The following is a 17,448-nucleotide window of genomic DNA, read 5'->3' on the forward strand; positions in this document are numbered from 1 at the left end:
GGAGAGAGAGAATATTTGTGTTTTACAGGTCACTTTGATGGTTTTATATCAGAAGTTCCAGTATGGTAATATGTGAGTGTCAGAGATAACAGTGAGCAAATTGTATGATATTCAGAGGCCACAGTGATTGTATTATGTGAGTATAAAATCCAGAATGACATGTCAGTGTCAGATGCCAAGTGAGGATATTATATCAGTGTCATAAGCCACATTTAAGGTATTATGTAAGATTCAAAGACCTCAATGAGTATACTATGTGTGTAAGCAGCCACAATTTTGGTATTATGTTTGTGAAGTCACAATAGGAAAATTTACTAAAATAAATCAATAAATATCTACAATTTTCCTTTCAGAATTAATTGAGACTGTATGAGCCAATGATTTCTTTCATCAAGTAGGTATTTCTATTACAAAAGAAGTATATTATTTATTCAGAACTATTCAGCCAAGGTATGGTGGTTTATTATGCCCTCTGTGAACTTAACTCCTTTTAGCCTCCATTATACCATCCTTTGCCTTTGCAGGAATCCTCCCCATTCTTTCAAATATGACTTCTGTATTTTTAGATATTATGCCTGTGTTCCAAGAAGTAAGAGAGGAAAGAGGAAAGGCAGGAGTCAAAATTCACAAGTGTATTCTATTAAATTTGCCAACTCCACCAGTCCCACACTAAAAGCATGAGGTATATTTTGGCATAAGACATTGAGATTAAGAGCCAGACAGGTCATAGAGAATAATAATTGGGCAACAATTTGAAGAGTTAAAAACAACCTTAAGATTTACCACAGGTGAAATTCAGAAGATTAAATAGTGAGTAGAGCATTTCACATTATCTGAAATTAGAAATTAGGCAAAGAATAGAAGTAAAGATCAAACCTAGCTATATTGACACCAGAGTTCAAAGTATATAAGAATGCAGTTATTTGGAAATGAAATAAATCAAGAATGCACCTAGTTATGTTTGTGATTAAGGAAATATTGTATAGTAAACAAAATTTTAAATTTCAATTTTGTGGATTTAAACTGGAAAATAAATGTATGTGGTTCACAATTGTTTGTAAGGGGAAGTGATAACTTTAATATACTTGATACATTTTTTGCCAGTAAGAGTAGTACTGTAAAAATGTATTTGCATCATGACTGGAGTGTTACAGAATTACAATTTCAATATCAGACAGTGCTCAAGCTCACTGTTTCTAAAGATTTCAGTTTTTAGAGCAGTTTTAGGTTTATGGGAAAATTGAGAGTAAGGTACAGAGACTTCCTGTCTATCTCCCACATCCCAAAGTGCACAGCCTTCCCCATTACTAACATCCTCCACCATAGTGGCACAGTCTTTATAATTAATGACCCTACATAGACACATCAAAATCATGCAAAGACCATAAATTGTTAGGATTCTCTTTTGGTGTTGCGTATTCCATACAAGTATACTTTTAAAGAAAGCATAGGCTTTTTGACAGGGTACTATGATAAAGAGATCTCACCTGTGTAAGTGGTAAGAATATTTACTTTACTCTTACTAGTCTATTGAGTCACATAATATTTCATCCTGACTATCAGAAAGATAATATGAATATATATGGTCAAGAATGTTAAAATTAATTGACCAATACATCCCAAGATTTTTAAAGCATATGAAATGGAATGTTTCAAAATTACTATGTATGCACATGTGTGTACACATATTTTAAAAATAATTCAATTTTATTTTAGTTCACTGAAAGTCCCAGAAAAGTTTCAACTTCATAATAAGCACTTCATAAGATGTAGTTCACTTATAAAGGAAAAGATCAATTTTCTTAAACAACAAAAACACATATAAAATTGTTAATACTTTTGTTAGAGACTGCCATTTCATAAGTCACCAGTTCTTAAAATTTAGGGGTCAAGACACTTTAAAAAATTATTTGTAGATGGACACAGTACTTTCATTTATTTATTTATTTATTTATTTATTTAATGTGGTGCTGAGGATTGAACCCGGTGCCTCACACATGGTAGGCAAGTGCTTTACCACTTAGCTACAACCCAAGCCCCAGTCAAGATTGTTTGACAATAATATTTTATGCAAAATTCCAATGTAGGAAGTGTAAGAAAACTGCTCCAACTGAAACAGAAGTCTGTGGAACTCTGCTCCCTGTCTTCTGGTCCAACCCATTTGAGGCTTCTGAGGCAACTACAAGTTTCCTTAAAGCATTATATTAAATAGGTCATGCAAATAAGTATACCTCTATTTTATTGCATTTTGTTTGCTTGCAAGAGTATCAAATAATTTTATTACAGAACTTAATGCCATTAACTCACTTAAAAAAATCAACATGAACCTGAGAAAGGGATAAACACATCCAAGGATCACCAGACCTTGGAGGACAGGAGGGAGCCCTGGACAGGGAACCCACAAACCTTTTTCCTATGTCCTTTTTCCTGACATCTCTGTGTCCCTGTTCACTCTAGGCTTCCACTTTCTGTCACATCTGACAAGAGAAAACTGACTAGAAGAGTCATGGACCAGAAGGTCACAACCAATTCTAAGGATATCTGATGCAAAGGGCTTGTACTTTCAAGCCTGTTACTCTGAGAAAGATATTGAATGTGCACTGTCAAATACCTACTCTTCACTAAGTTTTACTGCCCTTTGATACTGGTTATGATCTTTCACTATAGCTTCTCTTTATCCAAGAACACAAGCCCTCAAATCCATGTGCAGTCTCCATGTTCAAGTATAAAGTTGTTTGAGAACCACCCCAATGGCTGTAGTGTCCATAACCTGTAGTGTGTACTGGGTGTTACACCCTAGGACAAGCAGGTCCAGTGGCAGCCCAATGCAAGGGGAACACATGAACAACATTCTCAATGCTAAATTTCTTCCTGTTCTATTTGGGTACTACCCCACATTCAAGGTAGAAATCTTGAGTAGAGTGCTGCCCCCTCCTCCCCTCCGTCTCCCACCAAATGAAGTCATGCTCTCAGAGAACAGAGGTCCAAGTCTTCACCATTAATTAAATAGAACTTTCCATGGTGCCAGGAATATTCTTACAAGTGTCCAAAGGGGACTCAGCACAGCTTCTTTTTTCTGGGCCTCCAGGAACTTATGAATCATTCCTTTGATCTGTGACCTGAAACTGTGGTTGAATTTTTCTGGATTCACCTACTGAGAAATAATCCTGTCTACTCTTGCTTTCAGCATCCCAGACTTTCTTGAACCACATTCTACCTCAGCCCATTTAGTAACTGGTTCTTGTTCATTGTAGGATTCCATTTCTGCTTGTCCAGATGTGTCCACACAAATCATCTTTTTGTAGACTGCGGTGTCTGCCTCAGGTCCCTAGGGGGCACAGTGTGCAGGAAGCTTCTGAATCCCGTGGGAAATTGCAGGCTGGAGGGCATGGCGAGTTTGAAAATAGGCCAGCACCAGGGGGCGGACCTGGGTGCTGAGCCACCTCTTCAGGCCAATCAGCAGCTGGCGGCGTGTTCGGCAGCCAGCGCGAGGGGCCTGTGCGTGGGGGCCACGGTGTTACAGGCCAGATCCTGCGTGGGGACAGGCACTTTTTGTTTTCAGCGCGGGCCTCACTCCCAAATGGCGAGAATGCCGTGTGAATGGTTTGTCCCCGACCACTTCCCCAGGCCTTTTGGGGGCTTGGGACACTGCCCGTCAGTCGCACGCCTCTCCCTGGCCCGGTCCAGGTTGTTCCTGCCCAATCAGGTACCCGTGGCTCTCAGTTCTCCTTGCTTGGTGGCAGCACGCCGCCCCCTGAACCTGTGGGCACCAGGCAGGTACAGAGGAATGCTGTAGCGATGACCTTCTAGGGCCCAGCAGGAAGCGGCAGGCGGCAAACTTTGGCCCAGGTGATCAGGATGGTGGGCGCTGCTATAGCTCCAGCTGTATCAGTTCTGGTCGCTGGCGCAAGGTAGGTGGGTGCTGGAGACAGGTGTCACGGGGTGGGGGGAGGGGATGAAAGGGCGAGGGCTTGGGTTGGCACCTGCTGGGTCGTTTACTGGTGGGCTCCGGCTTTCAAGCCCTGTCCCCGGAGCTCAGCATGGAGAACTTTGCAAGCAGGAGCTCCTGGGTGTCTGACTTTCTTTGAGTCACCAGATTTGGGACTGTGCATTGCTAGGTCTAGAGGCAGTTGATGGGTTATGGCATTGTGCCTTTAATATGTGCAGGAATTGGAGGAGAGGAAAACTGAGCTGTAGAGGGGAAATGCTGGGAAAAACACCTGGCATGCACAGGGTTGTTTTGAGTATTAAGTGGAGAATGCCCTTTCCAAACATGTAAGGAGGACTTTTAAATGGCAATCATTATCAGAGTCTTACAGAAAGATAAGAATGAGACTTGACATTTAGACTACTGAGAAAGAGGGAAAAGATAGGGCAAAGCAAAGTCAGAACAAGAAGGCAAGAGGAAGAATCATGTCATTTTTGCATGTAGGGGTAAAGGAACTTTATAAAATACCTGTTGTTACTAGGAATGTAGCTGAGTGACAGAGTGCCTGCCTAGCATGTGCAAATCCTGTATTCAATCCCCACTACTGCAAAAACAAAAACAAAAAGAAAAATGAAGAGAAAACATGTTGGTTGACAATGTCAACTACTGGAATCAGTTGGGCAGTGGTGTAGAGGATTGGGTCGTGGGAAAAGGAGATTAGAAGCTGTACTGAAATGATAGCAAGGCTGCTCAAACATGAGTAGAGTACAAGTGAAAGCTCCAACAGCAGGAGAGGCCTTAGGGAATTTCCAGTTGGCAAAATGGACTGTGTGCATATGGATAATGAAGGAAAGAATGCAGTTGGAGATAATTCCTAGGTTTGTGGCTTGGAAAACCCTTGAAACTAGTTATTAGAAATACTTGTTTTTACTTAAATATGAATATTTTGAAATTGCTGTCAAGAAACTTAATGGAAAACTCTTACTGGATGACTCAGAAAAACATAGGCCATTAGAAAAAAATTCAGCAGGTATGCTAAGTTTAAATGACTAATCATTTTTTTTACAGTAGATCATCTATTTGAAAGGAACTTCCTTTATTTTATTTACAATAAATAAAAATTTATTTTATTTATTTAACATATCCTTGTTCTTGGTGATTTAAAATATTTGAAAAATAATGCTGCCTGAAAAATGTGGGCCTCTTGGTGATCCTTGTTCTCCTCTAGTATTTCTAGGTCTTGTTATCTGGGTCTTTGGATAACATTGAGGCCCAGTGAAAAGATGATCATTGTTGTAGAGTAGTTGAACTTCATCTAATTTTATCTTTTCTTTTGCTTGTTTTGTACAGATTTTTCAGATAATGAGAAAGAATGTGTTATTGTTTGGGAAAAGAAGTCAACAGTTGAAGAGAAAGCAAAAGCAGATTCAGTAAATCGCCCATCTACATTTTTTTTTTTTTTTTTTTGTGGAGTCTGCAGTGATACTGATGAGGACAATAGAAATGGGAATGACTTTCGGTCAGAGCTTCAAAAATTTCAGGAAGCTCAGATAAGAATGTCTTCATTGTTTTCCTTTTGGTTTCATTGACTTTGTTGATGTAGTAAGCAGTAGAATGTTTTTAGCAAATGGTAATGATGGGTGTGACTAGCAGATAGAGTGAATCTAAGTAAGTGGAGAGGCATATTATTATGAATTGGTACACTCAAAAAGTAGTTAGGATACTAGATTTTCCAAAATTGAGCTATAGATTTAAGGTGCAGTGCCAGTCAAAACTTCACCAGGATTCTTTGAAGTTATAAATAAGCTAATTCTCAAAATTTCTATGGAAAGTTACGATTGTATGTTTGTTATTATTGATGAACCCACACTGAGACATTATCACCCAGAGCTTTGAGTTTTTACCTAAAATGGATATCCAATTTTGTCAAATTTTCTTACTCCATCTATTGTTGCAATCATGGAACTTGATATTAAATCTATGAAGGATATTGATTTTTGAATGTTCAGGAAACCAAGATTGCATTCCTGGAATAAACGTCAATCATGGTATATTAATTGTAAATTTTATATGCATTCAGGTTTGAGTAAATTTTGTTACAACTTTTGGATTTGTATTTATCAGGGGGTATTGGTCAGTAGTTTTTTTTCTGGCATATATCTCCTTCCCTCAACATAGACATGTTCTCCCTCATTAACATCCTATACCATGAGGGCATATTTGTTACAATCATAAAACCTGTATTCATGCATTACCACCCAAAGTTTATAGTTTATATTAGGTTTCCCCCTTGTCTTGTACTTTCTATGAGTTTGGATAAGTACTTAATGAATGATGTATACACCATTAGAGTGTCCTATAATGTGATTTCACTGTCCTGAAAAGTCCTCTCTTACATTCCTGATCCCCATCCCTATATGCCACTGATCACATGGTTGTTGAACTGTCTTTTTAAAATATCTTTTAGATATCAATGGACATTTATTTAAATGCAGTGCTGAGAATTGAACCCATTGCCTCACATATGCCTGGCAGTTACTCTATCACTGAGCTACAACCCAGCCCCTCTTTGGTTAATTTCTAGGGTGGGTTAAGAAGTTGATTTTCATCATCTTTGTTAATGTTTTTCTTGTTTTTAAGAAGGTGTGTATTTATAATATCCCTCTCTCTACCATTTCAGAAGTGACAAGTTGACCCCTTTGTCTTGATCGTCCTTCTTTATCCCTTATTATTTTCTTGAATCTGCTTTATCTGGTAAAAAAGAAAGATTAACTGAATCATATTTTTGTGTTTAAGTATATGTATTTGTGTGGTATAATCTTTTTTTTCAAATACCTATATCATAATGATTTTCTTTGGACTAAATTTTGGCAGTTTCTTTAAAAATCTAATTGGATAATGTTTTATTGGTGTTTAAACAATTTACATTTTATTTAATGTAATTGTCATGGTTAGACTTTTAACATTTCCTTTTTAGTTGCATTTATCCCTTTTATTTTTCATTATTGTTTTCATTTTTTTAAATTATTTCAATATTCTTCAGAATTCTTTTACATTTTATTGTTGTACCATTGTTGTGGTACTAAGAATTGAAAAGAAGAGCTTTATGTGGGCTAGGCAAGGCCCCTATCACAGAACTATATCACTATTGCTTTTTAAACTTTTATTTTAGATAGGATCCTGCTAAATTACTCAGGCAATCCTACTTCAGCTTCCTGAGTCATTTGGGGATAAAAGGTGCGTGACAATTGGCAATTGACTGTTGTGTATTACAGGTGTGTGACAGTTGGCAATTGACTGTTGTGTATTCAGTTTTCAACATATAATCTTGTTATTGCTTAGCAGTTCCAGGAAATTGTGTATTCTTTGTGTTTTTTTATTTTTACATTTAAAATCATTAATCAGTAAACATTGATAGTTTTATTTTTTCCTTTGCAATCTTTATATCTTCATACCATTTGTTTCAGTGTAACTTGTGAATTTCTAATGTATCTTCTGATATGAAGGAACATTCATACCTTGCTATTGTTCTTAATAAAGTTATTTTCTCAATGTTAAATATGTTAACTAGCAGTTTTTTGGTAGATGTTCTTCATCAAATTTAATAAGTTCCTTATTCATAATTTATGGAGAGTTCTTTTATGGTGTTGGATATTGGCAAATGATTTTTCTGCAACTATTAAAATGAGTTAAGGATTCTCCTTTCAGCTGTTTTATGAGAACATTGCTGTAATCAGTTTTCACATGTTCAACCAGCCTTCCATCCTTGGAGTAAATCTTACTTAATTGTGTATATAATTCCTTTCATATATTGATTTTTTCACCCATATTTTAAAAAATTGGTGAATTATAATTTGTGCATGATGGGATTTGTTGTTGTATATTCATATATGCATATAATATATTAGTGTAATTTGGTCAATATCCCTCACTAGCAAATCCCTTGCCCCTCACTTCCCAGTCCTTGATCCCTTTTCTCTAATGACCTTCCTTTGATTTTTCGGAGGTTCCCCCTCCTCCACTTTTTCTTTCTTTCTTCTCTAGCTTCTGCATGTGAGAGAGACATATGACCCTTAACCTTATGAGTTTGCCTTATTTCACTTAATATAAGTGTCTGGTTCCATTCTTTTGAATAAATACTGAGGTGTGGTATAGCTGGGTCATGTGCTGGTTCCATGCCTAGTCTTCTAAGGAAACTTTATACTGATTTCCACAGTGGTTGTACTAATTTGCAATCCCACCAACAGTATAAAATGTTCCTTTTTCTCTGCATCCTCTCCAGCATTTATTATTATTTTTGTTCTTGATGACTGCTATTCTGACTGGTGTGAATGAAATCTCAGTGTAGATTTGATTTGCATTTACCAAATTGCTAACGATGTTGAACCTTACTTCTTATATTTTTTGGTCATTTGTATTTCTTTTTTTGATAAGTGTCTTTAATTCATTTGCCCATTTATTAATAAGATTATTTGGTTTTTGGGTGTAAAGTTTGGATGTGTTTTTTTTTTTAGTGTCAAGTCTTTAAATAGTCTAGATATTATTTATCAGAAGAGTAGCTAGCAAACATTTTCACCCATTGTTTAGGTTCTCTTCACATTCCTAATTGTTTCCTTTGCTGGGAAGAAGGCTTTTAATTTGATGCTGTCCTATTTCTTAATTCTTGGCATTATTTCCTCTGCTTTTGGGGTCCTATTGCAAAAGTCATTGCCTGTGCCTATAAGCTGAAGTATTGACTGTGTTTTATTCTAGGAGTTGCATACTTTCTTGAACCCACAGCCTTTTTACCATGTGCCATACCAGTAGTTACACCCACCTACCCTGATTTTGTTGTGGATTTTGTTGGATTCTGTTTTGTTCTCATGAGAGAAACTGGACAAATTTCCTTTGTTGTAATATCTGACTTGGGTATTAGGATGATGCTTTCCTCAAAGGATGAGTTAGGAAGCATTCCCTCTGCTTCTGTTTCTTGGTAGACATTGTAGAAATTGGTATTTCTTTATTGAATATTTAATAGAACTCACCAGTGAAACCATCTGAATCTGAAGTTTTGTTTTTGGAAGATACTGTTAATTCACATACTTGTACAGATCTATTGAGGTTATTTCTCCTTGTATGCATTTTGATAGATTGCATTTTTTAAAGTATCAATCTAAATAAAATTTGTATATTTAGTGCTGTGTATGATATTATTTTACTGTTAATGTCCATGATCATTAGTTCTGAGACTTGTTTCATTTGTGATGTAATTTGTGACTCCTCTCTTCTTGGTTAGCATGGTGACAGGTTTTTCAACTTTTATTGATCTTGACAAAGAAGTTTTGGGTTTTGATATCTTTTTCTCTCATCTGTTGATTTCCCATTTCATTGATTTCTCTTTTTTAAGTTTTATATTTTATACTTGTAGATGAACAGAATGCCTTTATTTTATTTTCTTTTATTATTTTTATGTGGTGTTAAGGAATGAACTCAGTACTTCACACATCCTGGGCAAGTGCTCTACTACTGAGCTATATCCTCAGCACCATTTTCTTGGTTTCTGATCTTTTAATTCTATCTACATGGTGTAGGTTTATTTTGCTCTTCTTTCTCTAGTTTCTCAAGGTAGAAGTTTATATTTTGATTTTAGATCTTTTTAAATTGATGCATTTATTGCTCTAAATGGTCCACATCCTTGATTTCATGGCACCTCTCCAATTTTTATAATTTGCATTTTAATTTTTATTCAACTCAAAGTATTTTTAATTTCTCTTGAAACTTCTTTTTTGACATGTTATTTATGTTCAATTTCCAAATTGTTTGGATTTTTTCCAGTGAATATTTTTGTTAGTGATTTCAAGTTTAATTCCATTTTGGTTTGAGAGTATGCTTTGTGTTTTTTTTCATTCTTTTAAGTGACCTCATTTTCTTTTTTATGTGATGCTGGGTAGCAAACCCAAGGGACTTGTGCTTGCTAGCTAAGTGCTCTAGCATTGAAGCATAACACAGGCCCCAGCACATGGTCTTTCTTGGTAAATGTTCCATTTAAGCTTCTGAAGAATGTGTGTATTTTACTTTTGATGATGAAGTGGTCTATAAAACTTACTTCCTTCACTATAGGTTTCATTGTAAAATTCCCATTTGGTTCTTTTTTATAATTGCTTCCTTACTGAGAAAGTCTGTTTTCACTTAAGAGTGTCTGCCCTTACTTCTTGGAATATTGTCATAATATCTTCTTTAAAGGCTATTTTGCATAGTTCCAACACATGAGTCATTTGGTGACCACTCCCTCCTCTGGTCAAAGAGAACTGGCTTGAGACTTTGGTGTGTGTGCATGCCATTGGCAGTTCTCCTTCATTGAACCATTGTAATACCAAGCTGGGATATAGGAGAGACAGAATAAAATTCCACACGGATGTCACACTAGATTTCCCATCTGGTTCTAAGATACTTATGTCTGCTATGTGTAGCCACATTTCAGAGCTTTTTATAGAGTTGTTCTGCATATTTCAGTCCAGGCATCTTGTTGTAGTTTTGGGGATAGAAAGGATAAAGTGTGCTTATTACATCTTTCCAGGAGTCCATATCCTCACTTTCTTGTAAAACAGATTATGTGATCTCCTTTGGTAAGTAGGTATTTTTATTAGAAATAGCAACTTTTTATTTTAAATTTTTAAAAAAATTTTACAGACTGCATTTTGATTCATTGTACACAAATCAGTACATCATTTCATTTCTATGGTTGTACATGAAATAAATTCCTACCAGTTGTGTAAGCATACATGTACATAGGGTAAAGATGTCTGTCTCATTCCACTATTTTTTTTAATTTTCTCCCCTCCTGTCATAATCTAAATTCTGCATAATCTAAAGTCCATTCTTCTCTCACTGCCCCCCATAATCCCCATTATATATCATTTTCCACTTATCAGTGGAAACATTCAACCTTTGGTTTATTGGGATTGGCTTATTTCACTTAGCATGATATTCTCCAATTCTATCCATTTGTTTGCAAATGTCATAATATTATTCTTCTTTATGGCTGAACCATACTCCATTGTGTATATATACCAGTTTCTTTATCCATTCATCTGTTGAAGGGCATCTAGATTGGTTCCACAATCTAGCTATTGTGAATTGAACTGCTATGAACCTTGATCTGGAAGTGTTACTGTAGTATACTAATTTTAAGTCCTTTGGGTATAAACTGAGGAGTGGGATAACTGAGTCAAAAGGGGAGTCCATTCCAAGTTTTCTGAGGATTTTCCACACTGCTTTCTAGAGTGGCTGCACCCATTTGCAGCTCCACCAGCAATGTAAAAGTGTGTCTTTTTCCCCACATCCACACCAACATCTATTATTGTTTGTGTTCTTGATAATAGTCATTCTAATTGGAGTAAGATAAAATCTTAGAGTTGTTTTAATTTCTGTTTCTCTAATTTCTAGAGATGTTGAACATTTTTTCATATATTTATTAATCACCTATATGTCTGCTTATGTAAAATGTCTGTCCAGTTCCTTGGTCCATTTATTGATTGGGTTCTTTGTATTTTTGGTGTAAAGTTTTATAAGTTCTTTATAAATTTTGGAGATAAGTGCTCTATGTGAAGTATGTGTAGAAAAGATTTTCTTCCACTCTGTAGGCTCTCTTTTCACATTATTGATTGTATCCTTTAGTGAGAAAAAGCTTTTTGTTTGAGTCCATCCCATTTATTGATTCTTGCTTTGATTTCTTGTGCTTTGGGAGTCTTGTTAAGGAAGTCTGATCCTAAGCCGATATGATGAAATTCAGGTCTACTTTGTCTTCTATTTGATGCAGCATCTCTGGAATAATTCCTAAGTCCTTGATGCATTTTGAGTTGAGTTTGATCTAGGGTGAGAGATAGAGGTTTAATTTCATTTTACTGCATGTGGATTTACAGTTTTGCCAGCACCATTTGTAGAACAGGCTATCTTTTCTCCATTGTATGTTTTTAGCTCCTTTGTCTAGTATGATGTAACAGTATTTATGTGAGTTCATCTCTGTGTCTTCTTGTATGTACCATTGGTATGCCTATCTATTTTGGTGCCAATACCAACCTGTATTTGTTGCTATTGTTCTGTGGTATAGTTTAAGGTCTGGTATTGTGATACCTCCTTTTTTTGTGGTGCTGGGGACTAGAACCCTGGGCCTTGTGTATACAATGCATAAGTCAGTATTTAAAGGCATATTATTTTGTTACTTCCTCTGTGCAGAAATTCCAGAGTGGGAAAATAACTAGCACAACTGACAGTGTGTATACAGGTGGGATTGAAGTAACTGTAGCATTTTTCTGTAAATCTGAAGAACCTGATTCTATTACCAAACCTATTAGTTCATCATCTGTTTCCTCTGGAACTGTGGACAAACCTGTAGATTTGTCTACTAGAAAGGACACTGATACAGAATCTACAAGCCAAGGTAATACTTAATGTGTGTCTATAATCATGTATTACATAAAAGTACACCTGTATGTTTGAGAAGATATGAAGGGGCATAAGATATATGCAGTTCTAATAAGGAAAGTCATACTGCCTTGTCAACAAAGAAAAACATATATCTTTATTGTTAGTCTTATGATTACAGGTATTACATAGTAGTGTGACTCTTGACCTGTTTGCCTGAACATAAAATATGATAGTTTACTTACATGGTGACTTTCTTTGTGATAATATTTTTATTTTAGTATTGCTTAATGTACTAAGGATTGTACCAGGCATGGCTTAACACATCCACAGTAATTTATTTTATTCTGAGACAGAGCCTTGCTAAGTTGCTGAGACTGGTCTTGAACTGGTGTTCTTTCAGCTTCAGTTTCCTGTATTGCTGAGATTATAGGCATGCATCACCACACCTGACTGTATTTTGTGTGTGTTTGTGTGTGTGTGTGTGTGTGTGTGTGTGTGTATCTGTGTGTATTCTTAACTGATTTTGGTAGTAAGATGATACTGGCTTTGTAGAATGAGTTTGGAAGAGTTGTTTGTCTTTCAGTTTTATAGAATAATTAAAGGAGCATTGGTGGTATTTAACTAATCTTTGAAATTCAACTGTGAATTCTAATCCTGGGCTTTTCTTTGTTAGGAGACTTTATTACTACATATGGATTGCATATGCATATGGAATTTCATTATTTGTTGTTGATCTGTTTATACATTTTATATTCTCATGTTTCAATTTCAGTAGGTTATTTGTGTCTAGAAATATGTCCATTTCTTGTAGATTTTACAGTTTATTGGTTAGAAATCTTCCAAATATTCCCTTATGATCCTCTGGATTTCATTAGTATCTATTGTAATATATATCTCTTTTCAACTTTAATTTTATTTTGGATGTCTTTATTTTGGTTAATTTCACTATGGGTTTCTTAATTTTGTCTATCTTTTCAAAGAACCAACTTTTCTTGTACATTTAGTCTGTTTTATTTCTGCTTTGAGTTTTATTATTTCTTTGTACTGCTTTGGGATTTGTTTTGCTCTTGTTTTTTAAAGATCTTGAGATGCATAATAGGGTAACTTATTTGAGGTCTATCAAGTTTTTTTTAATGTATGCACTTATAAAGTTATAAACCTACCTCTTCTAATTACTTCCTCTGTGTCCCAAAGGTTCTGGTGGATTGTATTTCCATTTTCATTTGAGTCTAGAAATTTCAAATCTCACTCCTGATTTCTTCAATGACCTGCTACTCATTCAGAAGTGTAGTTTTCAATCTCCATGTATTTGTATAATGGCTGCAGTTACTTTTGCCATTGATTTGTAATTTCCTTCTGTTGTTATAAGATGCAAGAAAAATTAACTTGTTTTTATTTGTTGAACTTACTTCCATGCTGAAAATGTAGTCTATTTTAGAGAAAATTCTGTATATTGAAGAAAAAAATGTGTTCTCTACACCTGTTAAGTGAAACAGTCTGAGATGGTAAGTCCATTTGATCTATACTGTAATTCTAATGTTTCTCAGTTGATTTTGGGGGCAGAGCAGTTCTGGAAGATCTATCTCTTGGTAACATTAAGGTATAGAAATCACCCACAATTATTGAATTGAGACTGGTCTCTCCCTATAACTCCTGTAATATATTTTATTAACTTGGATTCTATTTCATTGGTACATCTATATTTACAACCATTACATCTTCTTGAGATGGATCATTCCTTTTTTTCAGAGCATAAGGACCTACTTTGTCTCATGACTGATTTGAGGTCAGTTTTGTTGGATGTAAGTCTGATTACTTTTGCTTACTTTAGGATTCCATTTAATGGAAATTGCATTCTACATCCTTTCATTTTCAGTTTATGAATGAATGTTTTGAGTGAGGTGGAGTTCTTGCAAGTAGTAAGCAGATGGACCTTTTTTAAAATTCTAATAGGTAGTCTGTGTCTTTTAATTAGAGAATTCACATCATTTTCATTAAGGGATATATTGAAAATATATTGAAAGTAATATACTAGTTCATGTCATCATTATTTTTCTTTTGGTTGTTTTGAGAATTTTGTGTTCATTTCATTCTTTCTTATTTATCTTAAATTTTTTGTTGATTTACTGATACAATCATGTATGACTTTTACATGCTCCTCTTGCTTAACTCCCCTTCTAGTGATATCTATTCATTCTTATTTTCTGGTTGTGCTGTATGTTTCCTCCTCTGAGTGTATGATTATGTATGGTTTAGTAGATATGAATTCTTTCAATTTATGCTTACCTTGGAAAGCCTATTTCTTCTTTGATTCTGAAAGATAAGTTACTGGATATAATAGTTTAGCTTGGCAGTTTTGTTCTTCCAGGTCTTGAAATCTATTAGATTATAGACCAGGAGGGCATGGAGTTTTGTTGAGAAATCTATTATTCTGATGGGTTTTCCTTTATAAATTATTTGGTGCTTCTCTCTTGCAGTTTTTAATAGTCCTCTTTCTGTATTTTTAGAAGTTTAACTATGATGTTTATGGAGAGGCTCTCTTCTGGTCATTTCTATTTGGTGCTCCATTATCATTTCAAGATTGGGAAATTTTCTTGTTACTTCACTGAATAAGTTTTGTATGCCTTTAACCTGTATCTCTATCCCTTCCTCTAGAACTATGAGTCTCTTTTTTATAGCTAATTTTTTTTTTTTTTTTTGGTGGTGCTGGGGATTGAACCTAGGGCCTTGTGCTTGCAAGGCAAGCACTCTACCAATGAGTTATATCCCCAGCCCCGAGTCTTTTTTTTATTGTTTAAACTAATTTTTATTTGCTCTAATTTGTTGTACATGCATTTATACATTTTGATAGATCATACATAAATGGAGGTAATCTCATTTTTCTGATTGGACATATTGCAGGATCACATCAGTCATGCAGTCATACATGCACATGAGGGAATAATGTCTGTTTCACTCCACTATCTTTCCTTCCCCCATACCCCTTCCACTCCCTTCACTCCCCTCTACCTATTATACAGTAACTATTCTTTCCTATCCCTCCCTTCTTGTGAATTAGCTTCTGCATCTCAGAGAAAATATTCAGCCTTTGGTTCTTTGGGTTTGGCTCATTTTATTGAGCATGATATTCTCCTACTCCATCCATTTACCAACAAGTGCTATATGAGTCTTAAGCTTGATCTTTTTAATGTTGTTCCAAGGTTTTTATGTGAACATACTGTTTACAGTTTCTTGGTAACCCTTCCTTTTTAATAAGTCCAAATGTTCTAGTTCATCCACCCTGTGTTCAAACTCTGAAATTTTGTTTTCTGCTTGGTCTAGTCTATTGGTGAGACTTGGAACTGGGGTTTTTATCATGACTTATTGAGTTTTTTATTTCCACAATTTCTGCTTGTCTTTTTCCCATAATCTCTCTTTATTAAATTGCTCTTTCATATTGCATTGTATTCCTTAATTTATTCATTTGCTTATTTGTATCTTCTTTGAATTCATTTAATCATTTTTTTAAAATACTGTTAAAGGTATTGTGTCCATCTATAATTATTTTATTTATTTATCTTTCTGTGGTACTGAGGATTGAACCCAGTGCCTCACATGTGTGAGGCAAGTGTTCTACCACTGAGCTATGTACAACACCAGGCCTCATTTGATTATTTGAATAATCAGTTTTTAAATTTCTTTGTTCCAGTATTTTATCACTATTGGTATTTATGGATTTGGTTCCTGGGGAGTTATAAACTTGAAGAGTCATTTTGCTTTGTTTCATGTTTATGTTTTCTGTCTTGAGACTTTCACATCTGTTGAACTAGTGATCTCTTCCAGTATTATGTGAGGGTCTTATTAGTGAGTAACCTTTTTACATTGTGTTGTGGGATATTAGTTTTTTAAGTAGTGTTGAGATTCATTGCAAATGGAGTTTATGCTGTAGTTTCCTTGAAGTTCCTTAGACTGTGTTTGGTGGATTTTGACTCTGAGTACTTTGTCAGAATCCGAGGGATATTCTTTCATTGAAGGCCTTCTGTGAGTATGATGTAGACAGTGGAATATACAAAGTATACTTTACATGACTGTATCTCTTAGCACTGTACCGCGTAAAGAGGGCTTGGGTGCAGCCAATGCTAGGGCCCCTTAATGGTGGCATGGTAACAACAGTCATGTTATTTCTCTGTTGTTGCTCAGGGGCTGTAGAAGTCTTCAGCCCACCCCTGTCATCTGTGCATACTTGCAGCCAGGTTGTCTGCTGGGTGCTTTCCTCCACCCTATTTTTATGTTGAAGGATCCATCAAACTTTGAGGAAGACTCAGTACTGTATAGACTAAGGTACAATTTCTGTCAGCTGGGTCAGGGCTAAAGCTCAGTGTCATAACATCCACCATGTTCCAGGTGCTGGGCTTAATCAATAGTGCTAGTTTGAGAGGAGAAATTTACCACCAGTAACAAGCAACTTGAAAGCAAATCTTATATCAACATACAATGAAAACATAAAAAAGAACCTCTACAACCCCAATAACAAGAGAGAAGAAAAGGGTACTCATAATATAGAATAGGTTAAAAATTAGATCTTAATGAAAGTAAAATTAATATTGAAATAGCTGGGCACATTGACTCATACCTATAATCCCATCTACTCTGGAGGCTGAGGCAGGACTCTTTCAAGTTTGATATTAGCCTGGGTGTTTAATGATACCCTCTCTCCCTTCCTCTCTCCCTTTCTTCCTTTCTTGCTGTTTATGAACAGAATGCCTTTATTTTATTTATTTATTTTATGTGGTGCTAAAGATCAAACCCAGTATCTCACACATGCTAGGCAAGCTCTCTGCTACTTAGCTACAGTCCCAGCCCTGATACTCTGCCTTAAAACTAAAAAATGAAAGACTTGTAGCTCAGTGGAAGAACAACATTGGGATTGATCCTCAGTGCTGTGCAAAAAAAAAAAAATGTACTGGATAAAATTTTAAAGGGAGGAAACAGAAGAAAAGACAAGTGAAAAGACAAAAAGGATAAAAATGAGAAAGTAGAGACAAGAGCAAAACTACAATTAAATAATTAAAACATTTAATAAAGCTGGATAAAAGTATTTAAAAAAGGGAAACAAAACAACAAAGAACAAAATT

General features: G+C 35.4%; 1 pseudogene; it reads left to right on the forward strand.

Moving 5' to 3' along the window:
- Positions 1 to 3,388: 3,388 nt before the first annotated feature.
- LOC124973155 (coiled-coil domain-containing protein 138-like) overlaps positions 3,389 to 17,448 on the forward strand; it is an 84,259-nt pseudogene continuing 70,199 nt past the window's right edge.

The sequence above is a fragment of the Sciurus carolinensis genome (assembly GCF_902686445.1).
Source record: "Sciurus carolinensis chromosome 14 unlocalized genomic scaffold, mSciCar1.2 SUPER_6_x, whole genome shotgun sequence".
Classification (NCBI taxonomy): Eukaryota; Metazoa; Chordata; class Mammalia; order Rodentia; family Sciuridae; genus Sciurus; species Sciurus carolinensis.